At 43.7% G+C, this 6,666-nt stretch overlaps 1 long non-coding RNA gene across 1 annotated transcript; it reads left to right on the top strand.

Moving 5' to 3' along the window:
• Nucleotides 1-4,922: 4,922 nt before the first annotated feature.
• Nucleotides 4,923-6,230, top strand: LOC110015219. The gene is made up of 2 exons (XR_002290357.1): nucleotides 4,923-5,242; nucleotides 5,370-6,230. It is a non-coding gene; the product is annotated as an uncharacterized LOC110015219 (long non-coding RNA).
• The last annotated feature ends 436 nt before the right edge of the window (nucleotides 6,231-6,666 follow it).

Below are 6,666 nucleotides of genomic sequence, written 5' to 3'. Positions count from 1 at the left end.
TTATTGCTGGGGAATAATTTTGAACAAGGTCACACCGAAGTAATCTGGAGATTTGAGGGTTTTTAGAATTGTTTTTACAGCTTTTAAAACATTTAAGTTTGGTGTTTAAACACACATTTGATCAAGTTTTTGTAAGGGAAATATGTCCAAAGATGACCTGAATGTTTTTACGCCTTCAAGAGAATCTAATTAGGCACCAGAAAGTATTTTTTACAATATGCACCACCAGCAGCAGGTACAGACAAAACATCATCAGAGGACGACTGTTATGGTGAATCTGTCAAGTGTTTCCAACATGAAGATGAATGAATTTCAAGAAAACACGTCGAAGAATATTCTAGCAGAGGGGTTATTAGGAGCCCTGTGCAGCTCTTCTGAAAACACAGAGCGTGCTCCTGTGGAAAATGCAGCCATTTCTACTTCTTCTCTGTCTGGTTTAACAGAGATGCTGAAGTTAGGCCCAATCCAGATTCCTCCTCCACCCGGCACAGTATCAGTGTAAAAATAATGTTCCTCGCCCAAACCAATAAACATTGACAGATATACAGCATGTTGAGGTTAAACCAGGGTACAAATACAACATTCATGTTTACTTTTTCTCACAATTTTTTATCTAACATCTCTAACAATACCTACAGCAATATTCCTCTTAACAGTGTGTTAAAGTACAAAGTATTTCTCATGTACAGTATATTTGTACATATAGGACAAACATACAGTTGGGCTTTCATTATAAGTTTCTTTCTTAAATAATTACAATTTTAAGTTATTTAAGGAATAAAAGTTTGAAGGTTTTTGTTTTTGAGTGGGGATTTTTAATCAATGATCAGAGTTAAAACAATAAAGTGAAAAAAAAGATTGCATCCCTTCTGCATACAAGTGTACATTCACTAATTTTGAAGGTTTTTGTCAATCGTGAGATTTTTTTACCTTTTCTACATGCATGACAGGAAAAATTTAACCGTGACCAGAGAACAGCTTGTACCTTGATTCAGAGTAAACCTAACCTTTCATTTGTTTCACGGATGGAGAGCCACCTGTTGTGTTCAGAAAATGACCCCCCAGTTAGTAGGACAGAGGTCACGATCACATACTTGTGAACGCAGACATTTGTGAAGGGAAGACACTGTCTGTGAGGTCTTTGTGTACAGAGAACTACTGTGTGTTCAGGATATTAATGAGGTCTGCAACTAAGTGAGCAAACTGGCTTAGTTGCGACTGTCCTGTCGGCTAGATACAGGCTGGCGAAAAATGGGCAAACCTGTTCAGTGCACGCAGGTGGAAAAAAAAAGAAATTTCTGTACAACACGCCTGCGTCTCACCTACTTCACCCTTACTCACTACCCTTACACACATTACTAGTACTGGGTTGGACCCTTTTTTTCTATCAGAACTGCCTTAATCCTTGGTGGCAGAGATACAACGAGGTTCTGGAAACATTCCTCACAGAGTTTGGTCCATGTTGACATGACAGCATCACACAGTTGCTGCAGATTTGTCGCCTGCACATCCATGATGTCACTCTCCCGTTCCACCACTTCCCAAAGGTTATGACATGGTGCCTTGTCCTGCTGGAAGTACCTATCAGACGATGGTTCACTGTGGTCAGAAAGGGATGGACATGGTCAACAACAATCCTCAGGTAGGCTGTGGGGTTTGAACCAAACTCAGTTGGTACTAAGGGGCCCAAAGTGTTCCAAGAAAATGCCACCCACACCATTTCACTACCATCACCAGCCTGAACCGTTGATACAAGGCAGGATGGATCATGCCTTTGCCATGCTTTCATGATGACGCGAAATTCTGACCCTACTATCAGAATGTGGCAGCATAGATGGAGACTCATCAGATCAGATGATGTTTTTCCAATTTTCTATTTTCCAATTTTGGTGAGTTTGTGAGAATTGTAGCTTCAGTTTCCTGTTTTTAGCTGCCAGGAGTGACTGTAAGGATTCTGTTGTTTTGTTTGGTTTCTACGTGGATATGGTCATGTTCTGAGATGCCCTGTCTGTCACACCGGGTTCAGGTTGTCCACAACTGATCTTCATTTAGTTATTCAACCTCAGTGTATATAAGCATCTGGTTTTCACTTCTTCTGAGTCCGATCATCTGCTCTGCTCTGTTCTGCTTTATCACCTTTTTTGTTGCTCCCATGGTCTTGTCATGTTTCAGTTTATTTACTAAATATTTTAAGTTTCTGTCAACAAGTCTGGTCTCTGGCATTTTGGGTTCTGCACCACCAGCCTGACCACCTTGGGCTCAGGAAGAGAACTTTTGCTGAAGTGGCAGGGTTTTATGTCAATGCAGTCCACATCATGCCACACCACATCAGTTGGGTTTTCCTGCAGCCATGTTTATATCATGTCATTTCACAACCAGCCTATACATTCCTGAACTCTACACCCTCCAGGGTGCTAGAGGATTCATAGGAGTTCTCTAAACTAGTCCACAAGTGTTTTGTTGATTTGGAAAAGGTATTTGACGGTATTCCCCGTGGAGTCCCGTGGAGGATATTCTGGGAGTGTGGGGTCCGGGGAGCCTTGCTGAGGACTGTCCGGTCTCTGAATAACCGGAGCAGGATCTTTGTTCGCACAGCCAGCTGTATGTCTGACCTGTTCCCGGTGCATGTTAGACTCCGACAGGGCTGCCCTTAATCCCCGGTTCTGCTCATGGTCTTCATTGACAGAATGGGCTCAGGGGCCTAGAGGAGGTCTGGTTTAGGGAGCAGGATCCCCCCTCTGCTCTTTGCAGCTGATGTTGTCCTGTTGGTTTCATCGAGCTAGGACCTCCAGCATGCATTGGGGCAGTTTGTGGCAAAGTGTGAAGTGGCTGGGATGACGATCAGCACGGCTAAATTTGAGGCCATGGTTCTTGACTGGAGAAAGGTAGTTTGCCATCTCTGGGTGGGTGGAGTGCTCCTGTCCCAGGTGGAGGAGTTTAAATATCTTAGGGTCTTGTTCACAAGTGATGGAAAATAGGAGCATGAGATTGACAGTCTAGTTGGTGCGCTATCCGTAGTTATGCGGTCGTTGTACCGGTCCGTTGTGGTGAAGAGAGAGTTGAGCCAGAAAGCAAAGCTCTTAATTTATCGGTCGATCTTTGTTCCAATACTCAATTATGGTCATGATCCCTGGGTCGTGACTGAAAGAATGAGGTCCCAGATACAAGCAGCTGAAATGAGCTTCCTCCCTTAAAGATGGGGGGAGAAACTTCTCCCCTACGTTCAGAGGAACCAGTGGAGGTGGCTTGGGCATCTAGATCGGATACCTCCTGGACGCCTCCCAGGGGAGATGTTTCGGGCATGAGTCCCCAGGGAAGACCCAGGACACGATCGAGAGACTTATGCCTCTTGGCTGGCCTGGGAACGCTTTGGGGTCCCCCCCCCCAGAGGAACTGGAGAAAGTGGCAGAGTTGAGGGAAGTTTGGACCTCTTTGTCTGGCCCCGTCTGCCCCAGAACGTGTCTGTCTCCACTTCAGTTCGCTTCTCGTACCCCAGTTCAGTGACTTTAACTCTCATGGTCTTCTGACATGAGTTTGAGTTTGCGAAGGAAGCAGTTAAAAAAGAAGAAGATGGAACTTGAGGTGAAGCAATCATTTCAGTCCAAACACTCAGAGGTACTGCCTCCCACCAACTCTGCCACCTTCTTCTTCTCTTTCATCATTCAGACTCCACACTACTTTCCTTCTCACACTGATCAAGCACACACATGCACTTTTAGCGACCATGATGGGTCAGATTCTGCTGCTCTGGGTGGGTCAGAAGACCCCCCACCCTGCTTTGGCTGAGTGCCGGGTGGCAGCGGCCAGGTTGGCGCCTGCACTTCTTAGAGAACACAAGGTTCACAGCTTCATCTGAGAGTGAAAAATGAGAACAAACCCTGTGGTTCATGAAACTTCGCTGGCACAGACAAAATCCATTTTCTTTGAGGTTTTTAATGCTCAAGCCTGTTTAAGAGGCAGAGGAAGCATTACAGAACATCTGAGGCATTCAGCTGGCTTCCTGACAGAGTCTAGATGGTCAAGCAGGCTAGTGTAAACTAAATTAGAGTTCAGCTCTTAAGCTGGTAAAAAAAAAAAAAAATGCAAAAACTAACACACAATAAGTGTGGAGCTTTGGAGCAAGCTTAGTTGGACACATTCTGCACCTCATACTTTTTAGAACCTGTGCTGTTTTGTGCTCAAAACCTTCTGACCTGATCTTTTTTACTTAACAAACTAGAGAAGATAAATTTAGCCTAAACGAAGGCTGAAGACTGTGGGACTGCTTCTTTTTGCCGTTTTGTAAATTTAAGTTACATATAGGAATTTGAGTGTATTGGCAATAGTCTTTAAAAAAAAACATTTTTGTTATTATTATATTACCTTCTCTAGCTTTCAGCTTACAGCAATAACCAGCATACTTGTCCGCAGTCTGTGTTTCTAAAAATCAGGAGCTTCAGTCTGTGCTAATACTATGTTGAAAAGTGAGCTAAATACGCTTTTTAACTTCTGAAAATGTCAGGATTTGCCCAATCAGAATCAAACCCTCAGCCTCAGCTCTCACTGTGCTTTTCTCTCCAAGTTGCGCAGGACACTTGATCCAAGTCATATCAGAGGGTTTAAACAGGCTTAAATGAGGGCTCTGGGGAGAGGTGAAGCAGTGAGTAGGAGTGTGTAGATATGTGTGCGGAAGGGGTGGGGTGGGAGGAGGCCCATGCTGGGGGTTGGGTGTGCAAAAGATGAATGACTGTCATCGGGAACCGAGGGGCATTCTGGGAACTGATCACACTGAGCCCTTCCTTATGGCTCACTATGAAATTGAGAGAGAGACAGGAGCCAAATGGAGCTGACAGCCCACTGGTTAGACTTTCTTTACGACCCCCCCAAACACACTCACACACTGAACCTGAGTCAAACCTCAACATGCAGTGTCTATTTTTTCCCTCCTCCATGATTTTGTTTGGGAAAAGCAAAAGCTCAAGTTTCTGGTCTGTTCCCGATCCCAACCCCTCTAGCTTTCATGCTTCTCTGCTGCGCCGAAACTCAGCTCCTTACAGTCTTCTGTCTGGCTGCAACAAAACTGAAAGCAGGTTCTGGCACATCAGAAGGAACAAATTAAAACAAACATGGAACAAATCCCATAATACAAAGAAAAAAAGCATTCTGCTTGACATTGTTGGTTCAAAAACTAAAGGTATGTGGGAATGTGAAAGATCAGACAAGAGGCGTGAATCACAGCTACAATTACAATACAATTGAATAGGTGAGTAACAACAATCATTTTAACAATGATTTGATTCACATCATAATTTGTGGTTGACATAGTTGATATTGTTTCATTTTGGACAAATCGATTTGATCCAGCCAAAAATATCCTTTTTATTTTCTAGGACTCTCGGCTCCCTCTCAGGTGGATGCAGGAACCTGATTGACCCTCTTTGCTCTCTGGGTGTGGAGAAGGACCTGCCGCTGCCTGCTATTGCTGTGATTGGGGACCAGGGGAAAAGCTCCGTGGGGAGGCGCCGCCAAGGTTGGCGCTGCCGAGAGGAAGGGGAGAGTCCTGAAAAATGTATTTAAAAAGTGATGGATGTTTTAAAAATATGCATGCTATTGGTAATTATTGCTAATTGATGATGGGGGCATATCTTTTTAAGAAAGTTGATAAAATGTCAAGTTTTTACTAGATATTATGGGGTCTGGGTCACGACCAAAAGACGAAGGTCCTGTTAACAAGCAGCTTTTTATGGCTTGTAGTGGCTTTTAATGGGTTTTAGGGTGGCTAGGTGTTCTTTTGGAGATTTGGAGTAAGGAGGCACCCAGAAGGAGCTCAGAGTGTAGCCGTTGTTCATTCACACCAAGTGAGCCAGTTGAGGCAACTTGGACATCTAGTCCAGATGCCTCCTGGACGCCTCCCTGGCGTGCCATGCATGTTCCACAAGGTGGAAAACCCTGGACACGCTGGTGAGATGACGTCTTTCAGCTGGCCTGGGAAATACCTCAGGATTTCCCAGGTGAACCTGGAAGAAGTGGCTGGGCAGAGGAAAGTCTTACCGTCACCTAGCCCAGGCAGGAAATGGATGGATGGATACCTGGTATCCAGAGTGATTGCTTATATATTGTGAGGTTTGAAAGGGGTGAGCCTGAACTCCAAACCTGTGCTTCATTGTGAAAAAAAGAAAACATGACAGTTGGCAATGAAACACAAATTACAATTTCAATTCATCTGCATTAAATAAAATCTCTCAAAACGTCCAGAGATCATTTTTTATTTTTGTCCATAAATCTGTTAAGTACTTTGTGATTTGTTTTAAATTTGCAAAAAAATCTTCATAAATAAAAGTTTAACTATCTGATAAGTTGCTATAATTGACTTTTAATTAAAAAAAGCCAAAACTTCACCTTTTTAAGGTTGAATCATTCAAGGCTCTAAAACTGATACTTGCTGTCAGTTTTAGTAGTAGTTATAGTTCTGTTAGGTTCTGTTGGGTTATTTTTTGCTGTCAAGCTGCTGGATGTTGAATCCATCATGGGGAACCGGCTGAAACCTGATCTCTGTTAGTTCCTGAGGCTTCTTGCCCTTCCTACCAGGTGTTTATGACAAGAACTCTACAGTTACAGCACCACAGTGAAGGCTGCTCTTTCCTGCCAACAGCCTGTTCTGTCCCTTTTACTCACTCTACACAGAAC

Source organism: Oryzias latipes, chromosome 6, assembly GCF_002234675.1.
Source record: "Oryzias latipes chromosome 6, ASM223467v1".
In the NCBI taxonomy this organism is placed as follows: Eukaryota; Metazoa; Chordata; class Actinopteri; order Beloniformes; family Adrianichthyidae; genus Oryzias; species Oryzias latipes.
The sequence above is the reverse complement of the archived record's forward strand: the minus strand, read 5'-3'. Positions and strand labels throughout refer to the sequence as shown.